Raw genomic sequence first — 23,160 nt, 5'->3', positions numbered from 1 at the left:
GCCTTGGTTGCTGTTTGCACATGAATGGAAGGAATTGATCCTCAGACTGGTTGTCCAGACTGGTTGTGCTGACTGTACAGTGGAGGAGCTGTTGTGTAGAGGCTGACCCTACACAGCAGGATTTGCTTCAGCAGGGCTCTGGTGCCTGTCAAGTCTACTCTTTAGGTTGTTTGTGGAGGTAGGTGGGTCATATTCTGGTGTGGTCTGAAGCTCACCACCAGATGTATTGTTTCTGGAGACTCTTGGGAGGAGGTTTAGTACAGGCCACGGTCAACTGCTGCCTGTGCCCTGTCCAAGACCACTTTGTATGAGCTGCAAAGACATCTTGAAGTCCTAACCCACTGATTATTTTTTCTCTCCTTTTACCTAATCTCCCAGTTAAATCTTCATTTTTCTTTGGGATCAATTAAAAATGCATTCAGTCAAAACCAGGAGGAAACAAAGTTCCTAAGACATAAGATACAGTATGTAGTAAAGGCATGAGGTATGTTACTTTTCATATTAATAAGAACGTATATTTATGTGAGATGGAGAAAGTAAGAGAGATTTAATAATAAAGAACCTATAAATTCTCAGAAATGGCACAATTAGCAAAAACCTTTTTATACTTATGGGTGAGTTTTAAAAGATCTAAATCTTCAGAAAGTATAAACACCAAAACATCATTAGTAGTCTTCTTTTTCAAGCCATATAATTGTACTCATCCATTAAACGGAATTTAATTGCACTTTAATTGCATGTGTTTGTGTAAATTTCAGTATAAAATTACTCTAGCACATAAAAATTAAGAAAGTTTTAAAGTTTTGGGGAAAATATATTCAAAATCAAATTAAACTTAGTAAAGCTTCCTTAAATTTGAATTTTTCTTTCATTTATTTATTTATTTATTTTCTGAAATTTGTCACAGCTTATTTCCTTAGTTCTGGGTCTCAATGTATTCAAAGATCATTAAATATTTTGAAAACAATTAAGTGCACATGATATGAAATAATTTAATAACCAGGATTTTCAAGTAAATTGTTATTGACATTGACCATTTCCTCATGCAGTTCCACTTTTCACAATAAATGGTACAGTTTTTTATATTAGTTCAAATGAAATTATTTGTAAAGAAGTCCGATGATTAGAAACCACATATACCACTAGAAATGGTCAAGATATAAAAAGTGAATATAATGGTTATAAGACAATATCTTTGTTAATTCTTTTATAAATCCTACATTCATTCATAATATGTAGTGTTTAATACAAAAAGCAACATCTGCTACTAAAGAATCTCTAGAAAACACCATTTTTGAAAAAGTAAACACCACCACAAAGTTTTTTTTTTTTTTTTTTTTTTAGTTATTGGAAAAGATTGTGATTGGTTTCATTAAAAAGAGTTAGTAAAACCTACAGTATGGTGCTAAAGTAAAATATAATATTACAGAAATTTTGAAATGATAGGAAATTTCTACCTGTCTATCTATTTCTACCTGTCTATCTATCGTCTATCCGTCTATCTATCTTTCTATAATTTCTTTCTGTCTATCATCTATCTATCTATCCATCTATCTACTTATCTATCTGTATTGTTCAAAAATTTTAAGGATGGAGAAATTCTTCATAGAATTCTGCAGCCACTTAATAAACAAACACACAAACGTACACATACATTAGTGTGGGCTATGAATGCATAAATGTATAAACAGTGTTGAGATATGTGAAATTATAAATAAAAAGAAATTAGATATAAAAAACATTAACATACGGAAGGGAAACTAGTAAAATGGTCTTATGTAGTAGTTGTGCTATGGGGTTCATTGCCACAGTCTTTCCAGTCACCTGAACCACACACTCCAGGTGTGTTTTTTATGTGGGTTGTGTGTGCCCTCCTCTTGTAGTTGCGTCTTGGTTGCTGTTTGCACATCAATGGGAGGATTGAACCTCGGGTTCACTGGTTGTGAGGACTGACCATAACTACAGTGAACAAGTTGTGGTACAGGAGCTGATCCAACAGAACAGGATCTGCCTTAGCACCATCCTGGTAACCTCCCAGTCTGCCCCTTGGGTGTGTAGTTTTCAGAGGCAGTCGGATGATGCTTCAGCTTCTTTTGAAGTGTTTCACTGGGTGCACCAGCTCCAGGGACACCTGGGAGGGAACCCACTGCAGTTCAAATTCAGCCATAGCCCATGCCCCACCCAGAGCCACCAGGCAGAAGCCAAAAGCAAGCTACAGATGGCCACTGCCCATACCATGCTTGCAAGTGCCTCAAAAGGCCAACCTGGGAACTAAGGCCAGTTGCTACTAGTGCTGGGTTTAGGGCTGTTTAGCCAGAGGTATGGGGCATGCTCAAGCCAAATGCTGTTTGTCTGGTCTCCACAAACCTTTGAGAGACCCTAGGAAATTCTGCAGCATGAGCCAAGACAGGTAGTTTGTAGGAAACAGCCACTAGAAGTGGCTCGGGTGTGCCTAAAAGTTGGGTGAGGCTGGGTCTCAGAATCACCAGGGCATGGAGAACAAATGCATTAACCAAGTTAATGGAGAATCTGATATGGTGGTTCCCTGTATCTGCACAGCGGGGAGGGGGAGAGCTCAACAAAGAAACCAAGCCTTCCACCAGCTCCTCAGTCCAGGAGGAAGCTGCACCTCCAGCCCTTGTCCTGAAGCCAGACAACTCAGTTACCCCTCCTCCTCCCCATATAGCCTTCTCGATTCTCCAGCTGCTGCCCCAGTGCTGGAGCTTAGAACCAGTGATTCCACCAGTGAATAAGTCCATATGCAGGCCCTTTGAAAGGAGCACTTGGGGCTCTAGCCACCCTCCATCTTACTCAGCCCCAATCTCTGCTGGTTTTCAAAACCAGAAGTTATGGTTTCCTGGCACTGGAACCATGGGATGAGGAACCTGGTATGGTTCTGAGACCCCTTGTTCCTTTGGGGGAGACTTCTGCAGCCCAGATATCCCTTCCAATTTTTAATGATCATATGCAGGTGTGGATCTCGCCTGTTCCCCTCTCTGGCTTCTTTTGTATGGACTCAGTTGTAGAGCTTCAGTTCAGCAAGATTTCAGGTGATTTTCAATGATTTGTTTTGTAGTTCAGTTGTAATTTTGATATGGTCATGAGAAAAGGTAGGCACAGCATTTACCTATTCCACCATCTTGACTGGAACTCTTTGTTCTTACATTTCAATAAAAGGAAATAAAAAAGTGATCGACTTAATTGTTTCCCTACTAAAGGAATTTTCATTATCACTGATTTGTTGTTGTTGTTGTTGTTTTTATGGTTGGAAACCTTATTTTAAAATATTTTTATGAACACAGATAAACAACATTTGGTTAACTAAGGTTAAGTTTTGCTGCTACTACTTATAGACAAAGCTCCTGATCTATAGCAAATGCTTAATTTTATATTAGCCTATATTAGAAGTTTATTATTACTTGTAGCAGTTATAGCAGCAGTGCAACCACAGACCTATACACATTACATTCAAATATTTAAAAAAAAAATAAAAAATGAAAAACCTGATTGTTTTCCCTTAGCTACTTTGGTAGCTAAATGTGAACTGAGCTAAACTCAGGTGGTTGTAAAACTAAATCAGAACCAAAGTAAATCTAATTTATAGTTTTTATATAGTCCAACACATGTGGAAATGCTTATATTTTGCTGGAGTAATATGAACGCGTTTCACTGAGAGATGTTTCTGGACTCACTTGAAGGTGTTATGCTATATAAAATGTATGTGACTTTAAAAAATCTGAAAAAAATATTGAAATTTAGAGCATTTCTGGCCCCATGAGTTTCTGAGAATGTCTAGTGTATCTGTAATAGCACCTTCTGATCCTAATTATTAAAAACAAAACAAAAAACAGAATCATTATAATAAACATTTTACCCAAACCTAAAAAGCACGCCCACAAAGTATGCCTAATCCCTCTCATCATCTGTGTGTCCTTTACTTTGATTTCTTCTTTTCACTGTACTTTCTATTTTCAGCACGTGTTTTATATCTCCCTCACTAATAGCCTTTGCACAGCTCTTTCGCACTGCTTTTTATATTCCACTAGTTAATCTTTTCGTTTCTCCCTAACTAGGCTTTCAGACTATCTTATCCTCTTAGCTCAGTCATACTTCTGTAATCTTCTAAAATCTTACTCTTATGTGCCATTTAAAAAAAAAAAAAAAAGCAAAACCAAAACAAAACAAAAAAATCTATTACACAACATTTGCATTAGTAAATCAAATAGGTATGAGTAAAAGGAAGTATAATTTCTATAGAAGTTGACAGAAATAAAATAAATTAAGTTTAAAGAGAAGGGAAAAAAATCATAGTTACCTTATGGTAGATGTTGTTGGTTGATAATTCAACATCTTTCCTCCATTCTCCCTTGGAAGAGAACCTTGATATTATTTAACCCTTCTGCAAGAGTACCCATACTTTTGTAAAGGCTTCTGTAAAGTTTTAATAGGTGATAGAGAATTCATTCCTCATTATTGTATTTTCAAGTAAAGTATCATTCCCAAGTTGGCTCCTTAGCTCTGCTTTTCAGAGATTATTCCAAGATTTTCCCAGACTAGTCGCTCCCAGATAGATTGTTTATGGATGTTAATTATATTATTAAAATAAATACGTAGAATAAAAATAAAATAGGGTTTCTTCAACTGAGTTCCCCAAAAAGTAGACCTTGAGTCTAAGATTTGAGGATACATATTTCGTGTGAAAGGTGATCCCAAGAAGCATCAACATGGGAATAGGAGAATAGGACAGGGAATGAAAATAAGCCCAAAGTGGTACATTAATGAATAGGTTACCTCTCTGGGAAACTGTGGAGTTGTTCATGGAATAGAACACACCTCAGAGTTGCCCTAAAGTTACCCAAAATGTCCAAGGATATGCTATATAACCATAGCACCTTATTGTCGTTTGCAGTGTTGCATTTAAAAGCATTTACTTCTAGGAACTCTGGCTTGCACTGAATGAAGCACAGACTCCTCATGGCTCTAGAGAAAGCCCTCAGGCTGAGTTAGAAGTGCTTGCAGTGAGAAGCCATCATCTTCTAAGAAACAGTGTGTAGAGAATACTGCAGTGTGTGGAGATCCGAGTCAGACACCAATAACACTTGCTATAGTCCATGAAAACGCATGTGTGCTTCTCATGAAATTCCTCTGTCCTCTCACTGATTCTTCAAGGCCATGGTCAGTCAAAAATTTCTAAATCAAAAACATTTACAATAGTGTGGTTAGTGGGACAAGCTATACTCATCCCTGTTACATTTATTTCTGAAGCTATAATTGCTATGTATACCTCTCTGTCCTCTGTCATCCATTCTAGTCTCCACTGATCTTTGTCAGCATTTGAGCTCATTTAGGTTGATTACCCAGAGGGATAACCCTGGTTGAGGTGTCTGAGTCCCTCTAATACTATGCTCTTCTCTGGCTGTGATTGCTGCAATTGCCCATTTATGCTCCTATCAGCAGGCTAGAAGTACAAAGAAAAGCCCTGGTGAATTTCTTAAGTTTGTATGGTACTTTTCCCTGTTTCCATTATGTAGCAACAACACTATCCCCTCATGATAATCAGGGTCAATTAATCATACCAGCATAGTAAATCCTTTCTTTGCTTGTCAATCTACCATCATGAGGAGTTCAAGTTGACCAGGTATAAGCCGTAGATTTAGGCTTAGTAGAAACCTTATTATGTGCTCAAGTAAAAGTATTACCCCTATTACTGAAAACAGAACTTCAAATCCTTGAAAGCTCAAAGATGTAAAGATTGAAAACATAAATTTCCCAAATGTTTCACTGGTAATAATGGTAAGAGGGGTGACTTTTACTTGCACAGACCATGTACTCACAAACATAGCACCATATAATAATTGATAATTCAAATTCTAAACTCCAGGGTATCATTCCCAAGCTTGTACATCAGCTATGCCTTTCAAAGGACATTCCAAGTTTCAAACAGGCCAGCAATTTCTGGTAACACTAGCTGTGGTAGAACCAATATATCCAGAGTACTTGCTACCATTTGTTTACCAGATCCAATTAAGAAAGTATTATCAATGTATTTGACATCATATTTTTCTGCAGAATGTAATGACAGTCAAGATCTCCGGGATACGCTGCGACAGAAACCAATAGTTCACATAGCCCTGGGTTAAGATGATGAATGTGTGCTGCTGTTTCTCTTAGGAAGATTGAAACAGGATTTGATTCTTTACGTAATACATATGAGCAGAAACACAGTTTGCCATCCCCAAATATGCCTTTTGGAATATTGACTATTTTATGCTAGTTCTTTTTAAGAAAAGAAAGACTTAGAAAGAAACTTTGACCTTCCACCTCACTGCCTAAAAGGAATTTTGAGAGAGGACCTGCTGCAGGAAGGGAGCTATCACCACAGATAACTATAGTTTAATAGGAACTAGTATGTGATAGACAGGGAGGAACCTAGCAAGACCTATTTGATCAAAGCCCTCTCTGTCCCATTTTTAAAGATGGCCCAGCAAACATTTACTAACCAAATATTCACTTCCCCATCTCCATTAGAATTGCCTTCCTGACCTTTGATGACCCAAACCACAAGAAGCCCCTTCTCCTTCTCTCCAGAATAGTTGATAAGCCTCAACTTCCCAAAGTGTCCAAGGTTTCATATTCTTATGGGACCCCTGTCTGTGCATGCACGTTAAATTTGGTTATTGTCTCCCTTTAATCTATCGCATGTTGATTTGATTATTAGTCTATTCAGAAGAACTTAGAAAGGTAGGAGGAAAAATTAATTTGTTCTCTTCCCACAGATTTTTAATAAAAAGCATTCAATAATTTATACCAAAACTAGGGGTATATTGACTATTCTAGTAAAGAAACATCCAGTATAACAGCTGCATTTGGGGTTACCACTTGGTTAAATATATAAAACTCCATAAATTGCCGTAGTACATCTGATTTTTCATAGGTGAGGTAATTAAATGGGAATATGATGAGACACTAACTTTGTATTATTTGAGAGTGGCATTTATCTCTGCCATTCTATCCAGGCTGCTTTACTGCTTTTTTTGTAAATAAATTTACTTACAATCTTGGTTGAAGTTTGCAGGTGTGAGCCTCTATTTGGCCTTTTCTATCACACTGTTTATTAATGCACATGTCAGAGAACTGATGTGGTAGTTTTGCCAGCTATTAAGTATGTGCATCATAATTATGTACTCATAAAACTGGGAAATAACTGCAGGGTGGTTCCATGGACCCTTTAGGCCCAGTGTGATACAGCTTTGCACTGTAAAGCCATTTATCACCTCACCTTTATATGCCCTCATTCTAAATAAGGCCATGATGGCATTGTATGATTTCTGGTTTCAGTATCAGCACACAACCCATATTTGATGCTGTTTGAATGATCTGAGGTGTTCCTCCTCCCCTAATGTGGTAATTTAGAGAGTAGCTGATACATATACCTGTCATCGCTTTTATCTCTCCTTCTATTATTTGGCTCTGGGTCGAATATCATGCTCAGGTCTGTAAACTGTCTTAGAGACAGTGATTTTCCTTCAGTGATGACGACCATCAACTTTCTGCTTACCTACTTTTGATTATTTTTAGTTACATAAGTCAAGCAGCATCCTCATTGACTGCCCATATATTTTATCCCTAGGAATACCATGGTGACTAGCCACTACCTCAGATCCCTGGGGATCAAGGTCACCTGTTTGTCACTCTATCATTATTGTCATGCAGTCATTACACAGACCTCGCTTATGATGTTTAAATGCTGCCACCTGGCCTCTGCTGTTTCAGAATCTCATCATTCACAATAGTCACTAGAGAGCCCCGTATGATAGCAGCACCTCTTGACATCAACCTTAGCTTTTAAAAGACTGTCATCACTACATGCATCAATGATGCTAGAACCCCACGCTCGAAACTTTCTTATCATTTTAGTGAAAGGAGTGTCTCTTCGATCCTCCCAGAGATCACAGCCAGCTAGCGTATCCTTTGGTCTCACATAATGGATCCATTTTAGCATGCCCTACCTGCTGAACTATTTGACCTCTTCCTCAATATGCAACCTAGTTACAGTGCCTCCACTTAATTTACTGTAAATCAATGTCCCCGATTTTCATGGATCATTCTTCTAGTGTATTTGGGCAGCTCCAGAAGTCTTTGCCAGAATGTTACACACTGAGTCACAAAGGAGTAACTCCACATCATTCAACTTTTGCACATCCAGTTATATATGCTGCCCCTCTGTCCCAGTACCTTCTGCATTCTCTTGCAGGTACACATTAGACAGAGTCCGGATCTCTTTGGGTAGTAACTCATTTATTCTCCTACCAGAACCATGTTAATAATTGATACTAGCTATTGTTCTAAAAGCAATGAGTGGACTAGGTGGCAGATTTGTTGGAGAACGAGATCCTTTGATGAGGAAATCACCTCTGTTTAGACTCTTTCACAGTTTTCAGGCAATGGGAATGAGCTTCTCTCTTGCATGGGTGAGATATTCCCTATAGAAGACATGAGATGTTCAAGATTGTCAAGTGTTTACACCCTATTGTCCCATTCTTGGTCTCAGGGTATTATTCTTTCCGATTGGAGCCTAGACCCTACCATAGTGAACTTTCTGGGGTCTGTGAACTTAGTTTAATTTCACCATCACATTCAGATCTTGGATCTGATTTTCAGCTTAGTCTGCCCTTGCACTACAGGAAAAATAAATAAATAAATGATGTCATGGAGGTTTTCTGACTTTCACACTATACCCTGAGTAATGGAACCTGTTGTTTTCTTCCTGCAAAGGCATTGTGGCAGTTAACAATAGTCAACCCATAGTTGATCCTTCTAAATACTATTGCTTCCAAGTGTTGGAGCTGTTTGCATAATCTACTGCATTCCCTTCTACCACTACCTTATCCTAGTCCAACACAATTGAGAGTCTTAATAATTGGGAAGCTAAGGGGTATCAGGGGTTCTTATCACTGGTGTGATAATAAAGGTAGCCTTGTTGAATATGGCTGGTGGTGATACAATTCTAGAATTCCATCTTAGGTGTCTACTTCCTGGAACCCTACTTCCAGTACCAACTATCTTAGTTGTATACCCCTTTGGCTAGAGAAAGCCATCATGCAGAGAGTAACTGATGCTTGCACAGAGAAGCCATTAACAAGAACTGGAATGGTGGGTGTTGAGGGGATATGAGTGAGGTGTCCATAGTGATTGCTACACGTGTATTCTGCATGATGTTGTGCAATTAATGAAGGGTTATGAAATCCAATTCTACAAAATTGACATGCAAAATAAAAATAGTCTGGAGAATAGCATACTATTCACGATATTTCGTGACAACATTTTTGATGATGCTTGAGAGATGATTCGGAACCAGGGCTGCATAGACGGTAAGCTTTTTTCTAGCTACTTGGAAAAGATACCAATATTCACCTCAAAAGGCTGCTCCTTCTCCAAGGTAAATACCGGGGTTTATTCAAATTGAATTAATAGCCACTCTGAAATTACTTTTTTTTTTTTTTTTTTTTTAAGTTTCATGGATTCTATTTAGGGATTTTAAAAAAGAAATTAATAGCAACATTAAACATCCTTATACAATATCACTTTCTTGGTTTATTTAGCTAGCTTAAGTGAATTTAAGTCTTCATTTTTTAGAAAATAACAGAATACCAAGTAAATTTTACTTTCCCAGATTCTTACATACTCAATGCTGCAATTCTTTCAGCATTTTAGAAGTGTCATTGCTTTCAGGTTTTTTGCCATGTCCCCTCCAATAAAAACCTATTTAAAGTCACAGAAAACAAAAAAGAAAAAAAATTGTCTCCTCCAGGAACCCATAACGACTTTTCAGCAAGGTAAATATTCTAACAGTAATTTCACAGTGTAATTAAAGCAACACTGTTTTCAAACAGTAAGGAGTATCAGGTGGAAATTCAAATTATTATTTTCCATGTGCTTTAGGAAGAAGAAAGAAGGGAGAAAAAGCTAGAACCTGTCAGTGTAACTCATGTGTTTAGAAAACTTCCCAATCATTTATCCTACATGTCAGTCCCCTTCTTCTGACTTAAGTTTTCATGTTTGCTTTCTACTTAAATAGTTACCTCAGTTATATCCATGGTATTATGGATGGATTTAGTTTTTTTCTCTTAAAAGTAGTCTATTCTCTTGGTTGTTTCATTAATTTCATGCCTACATATATTTTTATATAGTAATATCAGTAGCTCTGAGCTCTCACTGTGATAGTTTATATCCACTTCTTTATTATCTACAGAATATTTCTTGCTATAAGTATAATTATGAGTAAAATATTGAATGCTCATTTTCTAGATGTTTTTGGCATCTAATTTTCCATGGACAAAAATATAAATTAAACATTTTTGAGTTAAATAGTATCCAACATGGTGGACTTACTAGGTGCTATTTTTTTCTAAAACGAATTTCAAGGAAAAGAGTTGAGTCTATTTCAGGAGGGAGAAATAATTACTAAAAGAGAAAGGTAGACCCTTAGACATTTGTAAGAGAATGAAAGACAGTATTGTTGTTAAACAATTTAATAATCAAGAAAGTCTAATAAAAATAAATTATTCAGCTTTAAAAATATTTCCTGTGTTATTAACACTCTCTTGAAATCTAGGGAAATTGCAGTTTAAAAAATTCAGTTGCAGCTTTTCTAGGAAAAAGAATTTCAATTGGAGTTTACATTTTGTTTTATATAGATTATAGATTTTCCATTTGGTAAGTATTACCTATTTATTTTCTTTGTGATGAGTAGGAAATTTGCTTTCTTTGTACTCTGTTAGTCTGCTTAACAGTAAAGTAAAACTTTACATTGCCTTGTTTTAAAATGCATTTTATTCTCCTGTATAACTGTCAATATGGAATTTGGAGATTCCTCTACTGATTAATATGTAAAACATAAAAGTTTACTGATACATTATTTTACCTAGAAGTAATACATTTATTTTCAATCAACTAGAAATGCTAGAGCATATTTTGGTACAGTAGATTAAATAAATAATTGGATTAGCACATTTTTCCTGAAGAAATTGAACATCCTTTTAAATCATAATGTTAAACATCATAGTAGAGGATTAGAGGTTCTAATTTCTATGAGTTTGGGTTATGAGACTACGTGCAAGGCAATATCTCTCATCTGTTAAAAGAATTGTTTCTAGACATCTGTATTAATTGCTGAGCACGCAGTATAAAAGTAGACATGAAATACTGCTTTAGGTCATTTCCTTCATGTAAGACGCTAAATGCTTCTTATAGATAGACAACAGCTAAAGATAATACTACTTTTTTATTTTATTTTATCTTTTTCTTAAATGAAAGAGAAATATGTCAGCAAGTTCAAGTCTTCTGTGCAGGATAATAATAATTATGTATTAATTTCTCAATGAAAAATTGTCATATTTTTCATGACCAGGCAGTGGGCATTGAAACACCTTCTCATCAGGTAAATTTGTAGGACACTTGCATTAGACTATATGCATCAAGTGTCCAGGGACCTTGCCTTCCCATAGTAAGTGCTTGATATACGTGTTAGAATGAATGATATTAAGACACACAGTTCCTTTATCCAGGTTAATACAGCTTCTAATAAATATTATCTGCTTAGCAGTGATTCGCATCTACAAGCTGCTATAATTAGAAGCCTGAGGTCTAGGATACATTTTAGGATTTTTATTTTATTTATTGTTTGGTATTTAGACCATTCATCTACATATAATTTGGGCTAACATTTTCAAGCCTCCTATAAGGCATTTCTTTCAATGTGATTCTCTACTTTTGAATTCATAATGAAAACAAGCAATCCATAGCAAAATTTATCTGTCCCACACTTTTTTTCAGAATTGTTTTTCTTTTGTTGATCCAATGAAGGAGAGAAAAAGTGAGCAATCACTTTCCAAATCGAAATCTCCCAAGTGGGGGGCATTTAAGTGTACACCAATTTCCACTCTTTATTATGACTCTTCTGGTGTATCTTTATTCTTCTGGTGTATTTAGTGTACAGTATTACCTCGATAATTTTTAAAATCTTTTTATGACTTTTCTGTCTTAACCTTGGTTTCTTCTATTTACACGGGAAGTATTTTCACCTAACTTAAACATTGAGGTGAAGATTAAATAAGAGCACACAGAGCACTAGGAAAGGCAGTCCCATGTGCAGTCTTTTGACCCCCACTCCACTGTGTATGAATGGATTTGGGGACCAGAACACTTCCTTGCCAAGAGAAGAAGGGCCCATACTATCTGTGCAGAGGCTTCTTGCCTTGCGTGGGAATGTTTTCCCCTGTTGCAAGCTCAGTGAGTGTTCCTTTTTTCTGTTTAAGCAGTAAGTCAGTGGCCTTCAGGTACCTGCTTCAGCTTTCAGACTCTATGGAGACGGTGGTGTGAGCTCATCCTTCTGCAGCACAAGAAGGGTGCACAGAGGCCACTTGTCCTGTGTTGGCTGCCGGGGGCACCCGCTAGTCATGACAGACCAACTCACTATTGGATCTGATCTTGCTCTGTCTCTTCCATAGGTCAGTGAAGTGTTGTTTCATTCGGTGCTTGACTGCATTTTGTTTTCCTTAGCACCTCTGATACCAAGATTCAGTGGCCAGAAGTTTTTGGAGTCCTCCTGTGGGATTGGTAACCAGTACATGGTGTTACATAGTTTCTAAACTGCAAAGAGTATTCATTCACAAACTGCTTTCTCAGTGGAAATTATTTACCAATTCTTTCATCTAAGTAGCATAAACTTCACCAAACTGATTTGGTCTCAGCCATTTTTTCACACTATCCTTCAGGAAATAACACTTATTTGATAAAACACAACAAAGTGTACAAAACCATTGTGAATAGTTAACAGTGGAATTTTCTCCAAAGGATGTTAACTTGAAAAAATTCCAACCCATTCTAAAATAATTTTCATGACAGAACAAAATTGTCGTTACCTGGTTTGACTTCAAAAAGTTGGCTAGCTTACCTCTTCAGTCTTCTATGTAAACATAGATTCCTACAATAAACCTGGTCTTAGTACAACACAGCAGTTGCTTAGCCATCTGTTATATTTACATAACCAGCATCCAGGCTGCTCCCTGGGGCTCTACAACTTAATCAAGTACTCTATTTACACAGTCATGTATTCCCTGAGAGCTGCCTCTAGTGATGAAGTGTACCCTGCTAAATCTATCAGTTAGTTCTAGCTACTAGCTAATCAGTTAATAAAACTGGAAAGCCAGGTCAGGGAGGAAAATCTTAGTTAAAATTCCTTTTACTGTTTTGAGATTATTTTACATTGATGTTTTATTTATTTTATTTATTTGGTCAATCTAAGAACAATTTGCAGCTATAAAGATTTAACAATAGCAGTGAACTACAAAGGGAAGGAATTGTGTTGTCTGTAGAGAATTTAAAAACAAGAAGTACAAACTTCCAGTTATAAAATAAATATGTCATGGGGATGTAATGTACAGCATAGGGAATTTAGTCAATAATAGTGTAATACTCTGTATGGTGACAGATGGTTACTAGACTGAACGTAGTGATCATTTTATAAGGTATTTAATGTTGAATCACAGTGCTGTACACCTGGAATTAATGTAATTTTGTGTGTCAACTATACGTCAGTAATAGTAAAAAAAGAAAAAAAGAAAAGAAAAAGAAAAAAGCCTACTAAAAGTTGATCTGCTTTTTGTTCCTACCCATGATTCTAAATGTTTTCAGTGACACCTCATTCACAGAAAACAAATTCATTTGTCATTTAAGTTCTAATCAAAACAAATGCTGCACTTACTGTTGAGTTTTATGTGTGCGTATATATTTCAAACTAGCACAACTCTATGTTTGATAAACATTATATTCTACATGAAGATTACTCTGAGGACTCATTTATATGAGATTGGACAATTAAGTTTGCACACTCATCCTATAAAAAGTGCTGCATACCTCCTTGCTGAATATCACTACAGTCACCTTCGAAGTATTTCCCTGGGGAAGCTATGCACCAATGCCAGAGCCTAGTCTACCTGTCAAAGCAATTTTGGAATTTTTTTCCTGGATTGGCCATCAGAGCTGTCATCATATTACCCTTGATGGCCTGAATTTCATCAAAATGTCTTCCTTTCAGTATTTCCTTTATCTTCAGATAAAGAAAGAAGTCATTGGGGACCAGATCACATGAGTAGGGAGGGTGTTCCAATACAGTTATTTGTTTACTGGCTAAAAACTCCCTCACAGACAGTGTCACGTGAGCTGGTGCATTGTCATGATGCAAGAACCATAAATCATTGCCAAAGTTCAGGTCTAACTTTTGCATGCAGCCTTTTCAGCACTTCCAAATAGTAAACTTGGTGAACTGTATGTCCAATTGGTACAAATTCATAATGAATAATCTGTCTGATATCAAAAAAGGTTAGCAACATCATTGACTCAAGTCCGGGAACTTAATTGTCAGACATTTATATAATCTTCCCTCACCCCATCCTTAGCTGTAGATTTGCATATGTGTTTTCTTTTAACGGGGAAATTCCAAATAAACAATGATTATAAAAACAATGAACAGAAATCAAGTTATCTCAATTCTGTCATTATGTGTGAGCACTTGGAAAATTTGATTTAATGAAAGTTTTAGAAAATTTTAGATTTACAGAAAAATTGAGCCTGTAGTTCCCATAAGCCCTCCTCCCCTGCACAGTCTTCCTTGTGAGCCCTACAGTACTGCTATCTCTAGAATAGAGTTGTCTCAATTTTCACAAACTGTCAGGCAATGAGATATGCCTTTTTCTTTTTGTATTTATGGGTAGCTAAAATTCCTGAGGGGATGAATTACTCAAGATAGTTAAAGATGGTAAGACAAGAAGTAATGGCCTGAAACATGAATTGAGGATGCTTAGGCTAGACAAGATGAGGAAATTCTTAGTCATGAGGTCAATGAGGCATTCTAATAGGGTGCCCAGAGAGGTTGTCAAGATACCATTACTAAACACTATTCAGACTCAAAGGAATTAAAAGACAAGCTCTGGATAGAAGAATTAAAAATCGTATTTTAAGGCAAGAAATAAGTATTCTATTATAGGTAACCCAATGTACAGCTTTTAAATAGTTAGCCTGTGTAAAAATGTTTATTCAAATTGGGATTAAAATGTCACAATTTAAGAATTATACTTTTCAAAGTGATTTTGAAGTTTTCAAGCAGTACTTAAAATATTTACTGAGTGTCTACAATGTGCCAGGCACTTTACTAGACTTATTTAATATACACTCAGAGCATCATATGGATACATGAAATACTGGTTTCTAGTAAAGTACATTGATAACCTCAGTTGGTGACCTTAAACAGTGTATGTACTTAAAATGCATTAATGCTTCACTCACATAACAGTACACAGTAATGTATATTAGCACTCGATACATGCATTTCTCCAAAAATGGCATGCTATCGCTATTCAATAGAGATAATTAATGGTTTGTGCTTTATTTGTACATATTTTTGTCCTATAATAATTATAGAACCTATATTAAAAAAAAAACTATGCTATACAGTAATGTAAGCAACATTTCATTCATACATAATTTTATTATGTAAAGTTAACGCAAAATTGAGGTATAATTGCTATAAAAAGCACTGCAAATATTTAAGTTATATAATTTGATGGTTTTGATATATGTGTATGGCTTGAAACCATCACCACAATTAAGAAAATGAACATAACTATCACATCCAAAAGTGTTATTTTATAATCTTTTCTTCTCATTTTCCCATAGCCATCACCAAGCAAACATTGATTTGCTTTCTTTCATTATTGATTTGTTTGAATCTTCTATAATTTTATATAAGAAATCATAAACTATATATCTTTCTTATCTGGGTACTTTCACTCAGCATGTCTCTTTTGAGCTTCACTTATGGTGTTGAATGTATCAATAGTCCATTGCTTTTTATTGCTGAGTAGTATTTCGTTCTATGGATGTATCATCAACTGCTTGTTCATGAATATTTTGGCTTTCGGTAGCAGTTAGGGGTTATTAAAAATAAAGCTATTATGAATATGCATTTAAAAGTTTTCTTTGAATATATGCTTTCGCTTATTTTGGTAAATACCTTGGAGTAGAATGATTGGGACATATGTTTAAAGTTTTAGGAAACTTCCAAACTGTTTGCAGAATAGTGTACCATTTTACATTCCCACTAGCAATGGGGGAGTCTTGCTATGAGTCATTCTACTAGTTATATAGTTGTATCTCACTGTGGTTTAAAATGATATTTTCCTAATGAGTAATGGTGTGGAACATGTTTTATATGTTTGTTTGGTGTCCATGTATCTTTTCTACTTAAGTGTCTCTTCAAATCCCTTGCACATGTTTGGTGGCTAATGGGTTGTCCAGTATATGATTTATACTTTCATGAAATTCTGTTAGTATCTTTCCAAGAGCTTAATTTTAGTGAAGTCTATTTATCATTTATTTATACTTTTGGTGACTAAAAAATTTTGTCTAGCTTAAGGTCACAAAGATTTTTCTTCTATATATTTTTCTTGAAATTTTATGTCTTTAGTTTTACACAGATCTATGATCCAATTTGAGTGAAGATTTGTACATGATACACACACACACACACACATATACACACATACACACACACACATTTGCTGAAAGCACTATTTTTCTCCAAAGAATTACCTTTGAACATTTTCAGAAATAAATTGGCCATCTATGTGGGTCTATTTGTTGACTCACTGTTGTGTTCCATCGATCTGTTTGTCCATCTTTAGCACAGTATCCACTGTCTTGATTACTGTTGCTTTGTAATAAGTCAGCTTGTCAGTATATATACAGAGACTACTAGGATTCTGACTGTGATTACACTAAATATAAAAGTCTATATGGTTAAAATTGACCTTTTAACTATATCAATGCATTAATGTTGCCTATCTCTTCAGGTATTTAAGTCTTCTTTCTTTACCTTCTTCAGCAATGATTTATAAATTTTAATGCATAAGACTTTCACAACTTTGTCATATTTATCCCCAATTGTTTCAAAAATAATCATGCTGTTTTAAAAAAATATTGTTTTTCATATTAAATTTTTGACTTTTTATTGTTTGTGCATAGAAATATAATTGTTTTTGTATATTGATCTCTTATCTTGCATCTTTGCTAAATACAATTAGTATTTGTAATCATTTTTGATAGAGTCCATAGAATTCTCTACATAGATGATTATGCCATGTACAGGGAAAAAGAGCTTATTTCTTTTCCAAAATTGATGTGTTTTATTTCCTTTTCTTTTTTATGGCACTGCCTAGAAGTACAAGTACAATGTTGAGAAGAACTGTGGAAAGCAATCATCCCTCCTTTGTTCCTAAACTTAACAGGAAAATCATTCACTCTCACAATTAAGAGTGTGAAAGAAAGAAAACCTATAGGTTTTCCCTAGCTGCCCTTTATAAGGTTGAAGAAATGCCCATATATCTGAGAGCTTCCATTAGAATTAGTATTGTTAAATGTGATGTCAATTAATAATGCAATGAGATATTCTACAAATATCAAAAATGCTTCTTTTAAACTTTATATAATGTTGTTTATTAAATTTATTGAGGTGACATTGATTAATAAAATTATATGTTTCAGTATACAATGCTTTTTACTGTCACGAGTCATACTCTCAGTTTAAGCATGTTGGGTACTCTGTTGAAAAACATGGGCTATGTTTATAGAGCTTTGAATAAGATAATGACTTGAACAAAAGCATTAATATTCTTTATGCCACTCAGATATTACCAGAGTTTCATAGAAAAAAAGTGGCAATATAAATAACAAAGAAACTTTTGAAAATACGATGTGGTCATTTTGGGGTATACCTATCAAAACAGAATTACTAAGATAAATATAATAAATATTGTTATTTGTTTATTTAGTTTATAAATATTTTTTACTTGTAATGCACAGTGTTGATGCTGTTACAGTAAATAGAGCACTTTTAGAAAGAGCTCATAGGAGTGAAAATTAGTTGAAGTCTCGGGAGACAATCATGATATATTATTAAGTAAAAATCCAGGTAGCAAAACAAAAAATACAGTATGATCAATTTTTTTGTGTTATAGGAAACTATAAAAAAAAATCTGAGAACAATGTAAAAGATACATGTAATACATACTTTTTTATTATCTGATAAATTAATTTTAGTTTCATTTTTATAACTATATGTTGTTGAACATTTTATAAATCAACCATATTGCAGGGTGTGTTTTTCAGAAACAGACATTTAAAAGAGATTACTGTACAGGATATTTACTAGAGAATGATCTGGGGATTAATGCTTTCAAAGGAAGAGAAGGACACATTTGTGCAGAAGAAATAAACAACTTGTAATTCAATTTCAAAGGATGCCTCAATCATCATGTAAGTGTTCTGAAAGGGAGTATCTTATTTGCCAAAGAAAATTGCTATGGGGGTATTCTCTGCAAATAAAATATGACTTTTAATGTTACAAATCATGCTTTCAATATAAGCAGGCTGGAGATTTTCATGAATCACATGGGTAATAGTTATAGGAGAACCCACATATCAGATTCAGGAAAATAACTTTAAAGCAGTCAGTATAGACATAGTTTAAAAATTAAAGGAAACTACAAGAAATGATCAAACAATACGGTGAATGTTTAAATTTTAAAAAAATACAATACAATAAACATTGCCATTTATCCCCCTCAAAATGTTCCTGCTCACTTCAAACACACTTATCTCATTATTCTTGCCACTTTCTCAAGCAATCTGCAAGTTCTCTTTTGTGAATGTCTTTAGTTGTGCTGTCATCGCTGCCTCAATGTCCTGAATCTATTCAAAACGTTTTCCTTGAGTGGTCATTTTGACTTTGGGGAAGAGCCAGAAGTCACACGGTGCCAGATCCAGTGAATAAGGTGCATGAGGACACACCATAATGTTTTCTTTGGCAGAAATTGTCATACCAAAAGTGATGTGTGACATGGAGCATTATCATGATGATGGATGATTTACAACACAGTTTAAAACAAACCTTCTCTCAATCGTTGCTCACACCTGACTGACTGTACCAAACAAGTTGAAATTTATCACACACTGTTACTAAGGTTTGGTGTGCAGCTTCCCCTATTGCAGATCCCTGCCTTTCCGTTGGATGGTACTTGGCAGCAGTATTCACCACATTTTGTGTCCACAATGGAAAGGGTCTGTGTTACACATTGCTTTTGGTACAACAATTGCTGTCAAATGAAAATATTATGGTGTGTCCTCCCTCATCCACCTTGTTCACTGTATCTGGCACCGTGTGACATCTGGCTCTTCCACCAAAATGATTCAGGGCAACGAGGCAGTGACAACAGCATAACTAAAGACATTCACAAAAGAGGACTTCCAGAAATTCTTCAGAAAGTGGCATGATGATAGGATAAGTATGTTCGAAGTGAGAGGGAGTATTTTGAGGGGTATTTATGGCGATGTATCTCTTATTATAATGATTTTTTAAAATTTAAACATTCACCTATTTTCTGTCGCACTTCATATGCTAAAGAATTAAAGAGAGGTATTGTGACAATCTCCCATCAACTAGAGAATATCAATAAAGAGATGGGAGTTATGAAATAGGTACCAAGTGGATATCTGGAAGGAAATATGCAATAACTAAAATGGAAATTTTACTAGAGGATTTCAATGGTAGATTTGAACTGACAGAAGAAAAAAATAGCAAACTTGAGGATTGGTAAATAGAGATCACGTAATCAGAAGAAAAAAGAGAAAAAAAAATGAACAGAACGTCAAAGAAATGTAAGGCATTTTCAGTCACACAATTATAAACATAATAGGATTATTCACAAGGAAAAGAGAGAGAAAATTAAGCAGAAATAATGTGAAAAACTTCCCAAACTTGATGAATAATATTAGTCTACACAATCAAGAAACTTGATCAACTCCAAGTTGGATAAATGTAAAGTGGTTCACTCCTATACACATCATGGTGAATGTGTTTAAAATGAAAGACATAGAGAAAATATTGAAAGAAGAAAAATAATTATGACTTTATAAATGCTTAGAAGGGAATCCAGCAATGTTAAAGAATACAAAATCAATATAAAAAATCCGTTATTTTTCTCTATAGAAGTAATGAACTATACAAAAAAGATTTTAAGAAAAAAAAATCCACCTATAGTATCATCAAAAGACGTAAAATATTAGGAGTGAATTTAGCAAAAATTAATGTAAATGTTCAATGAAAATTACAAAGCATTGTTGAAAGAAACTAAAGAATAAATAAATGGAAAGACATCTGTGTTTATGACTTGGAAGTCTTAATATCAAGTGATAGTACTCCCCAAATTTACCTACAGAACCAATGCAATCCTATGAAAAGTTCAAACTATACTTTTTGCAGGAATTGACAAGCTGATCCTAAAGTTTATATGGAAAAGCAGGAGAGCCAGTTAGCCAAAAATAGTCTTGATAAAAAAGCACAAGGTTGGAAGAGCCACACTTCCCAATAAGTTTCAAATCTTATAACAAGACTGCAGCAGCAACAACAACAACAAAAAGTGCGCGCGTACCGTAAGAGTAGACAGATAGATCAATGAAATAGAATAAAGAGTCCAGAAAGAAACTGATACATAAATGGTCAATTAATCATTAAGAAGAGTTCTAAAATTATTCAATGGGAGAAATGCTGTTGAAACAACTGGATTTCCATATGCACAAGAATGAATTTGGACACCTACCTGCTACCATATAGAAAAATTACCTCAAATTGATAAAAGTCCGAATTGTAAGTGCTAAAATCATAAAATTCTTCGAAGGAAACATAGTGTGAATCTCCATGACCTTGTAAGCAAGTTTCTTAAATTACACCTAAAGCATAAGCAACCAAAGAAACAGAGATAAATTGAATTTTATCAAAATAAAAACTTTTCTGTGTCAAAAGATATTATCAAGAAACTTAAAAGACAGCCCACATAATGGGAGAAAATATTTGCATATGATATGTCTGATAAGGGGTCTAGTATCCAGAATATACAAAGACCGTTTATATCTCAACAAAAGATAAATAATCCAATTAAAACGGAGCCAAGCCACTGAATAAACATTTCTCCAAAGAAGATATACAAATGACCAACAAGTAACATAAAAAAATACCCAACATCATTAGTCATTAGGGAAATTGAAGCAAAATCACAGTAAGACTAAATAGATACATTTTTTTTTCCATGAAAGAAATCCAAATGGCCACCAGGTACATAAAAAGAAGCTCAATATCACTACTCATCAGGGAAATGCAAATGAAAACCACAATGAGATATTATCACACACTTGTAAGAATGGCTATTATCAAGAGCACAAGAAATAACAAAAATGTTGGCAAGGATGTGGAGAAAGGGGAAATCCTTGTACAGTTAGTAGGAATGTAAATTGGTTTGGCCACTATGGAAAAAATATGGAGTTTTCTCAAAAAATTAAAATTAAAATTACTATAGAATCCAGCAGTTCCACTTCTGGGCATATACTCAAAGCAAATAAAAACATATTAAAGAAATATTGGCATCCCCATGTTTATTGCAGCATTATTTATAATAGCCAAGGTATGTAAACAGGCTACTAGTAGTTGCAAATCTGTGGGTTGGGGAAAAGGAAAGATGTTTAAGGTAGTAACTTGCATCTAGTAGACAAATAATTCCCAAAGATCTAATACATAGTACAGTGAAAATAGACAACAATAATGTATTATAGTCATCAAACTTGCTGAGAAACTAGGTCTTAATATTTCCCACCACAAAAAAGAAATGATAACTATGTGATGTGATAGAAGTGCTATCATTACAATAGCAATCACATTACAATATATAAATGTATCAAATCAACATGTTTTACACCTTATTTTACATAATGTTATGTCTCAAATATATTTCAATGAAAAGAAAAAACACAATGAGATACTACTTCATATCCACCACGATGGCTAAATTTCATTTTTTTAAAGGAAAATAAGTGTTGGTGAGGATGTGAAGTCATTGGAACTTCATACATTTCTGTTGGGAATGTACAATGGTGCATCTGTTGTAGAAAAGAGTTAGGAAATCCCTCAAAAAATTAAATATAAAGCTTTGTTATGAGCCATCAATTCAACTCCTATGTGTATAACCAAGAAAATTGACAATACATGTTTATACAAAAATTCTACATAAATATTCTTAGTAACATTTTCACAGTAGCCAAGAAATGGAAATAACTCAAATGTCCATGTAATGATGAATGGATCAACAAAAGGTGGTATATCCATACAATGGGATATAATTCAGCTATACAGAATGACAACTGATTATGCTACAACATGGATGAATCTTGAAAATATAATGCTAAGTAAAATAATCCAGTCACAAGAGACTACCTATTGTGTGATTTTATTTACATGAAATACCCAGAGTAGGCAAATCCTCAGAGTCATAAACTAGATTAGTTATTGCCAGTGGTTTATGGGTGGGGTAATGGGAAATAACTAGTAATGGATGTGAGGTTTATTTTTAGGCTGATAAACAGATTCTAGAGTTAGATGGTGATGATAGTTACGCAATCTTGTGAATATACTTAAAAAATAAAAACAAAATTGATAACCCAAACAGTGAATCATATACTTTGAAATGGTGACTTTATAATATGTGAATTTAGCTCAATTAAAAAAAAATAGCAAAAAAAGAAAGAAAATTATACGTTGAAGGGAAATATTATAACAATCTATTTTGGAAATCACAACATATTAGATGCAGAATATATCAAAAACCATAGCATAAAGGCCATGGGGAGAAAATTTTAAGTAATTGTTTTACATGATGTAATATATCTAGTACACTGTGCTATGTATTTTATAAACTCTAAGCCACTAAAAAAAAAAAAAAAAAAAAAAAAAAAAGGAATTATAGCTAGTGAACCAGTAACAGTGATAAAATGAATTAAAAAAAAATAAAAAGTAGGGAAAAATAAAAGAAAAATCAGATAAGACAAATTCAAAACACGTAAGAAGATGGTAGGTTATAACCCAGCTACATCAATAATCACTTAAATGTAAAATTTCTACAAATGCCTATTGAAAGGTAGATAGTGTCAGATAAGATATAAAGCAAGATCCAGATATATTCTATATACATATAGACATAAAGAATATACAAGAAACAA

Source organism: Rhinolophus sinicus, chromosome 1 (genome assembly GCF_057876585.1).
Source record: "Rhinolophus sinicus isolate RSI-liver-muscle chromosome 1, RSI-T2T, whole genome shotgun sequence".
NCBI classification, from domain to species: Eukaryota; Metazoa; Chordata; class Mammalia; order Chiroptera; family Rhinolophidae; genus Rhinolophus; species Rhinolophus sinicus.
The sequence above is the reverse complement of the archived record's forward strand: the minus strand, read 5'-3'. Positions refer to the sequence as shown.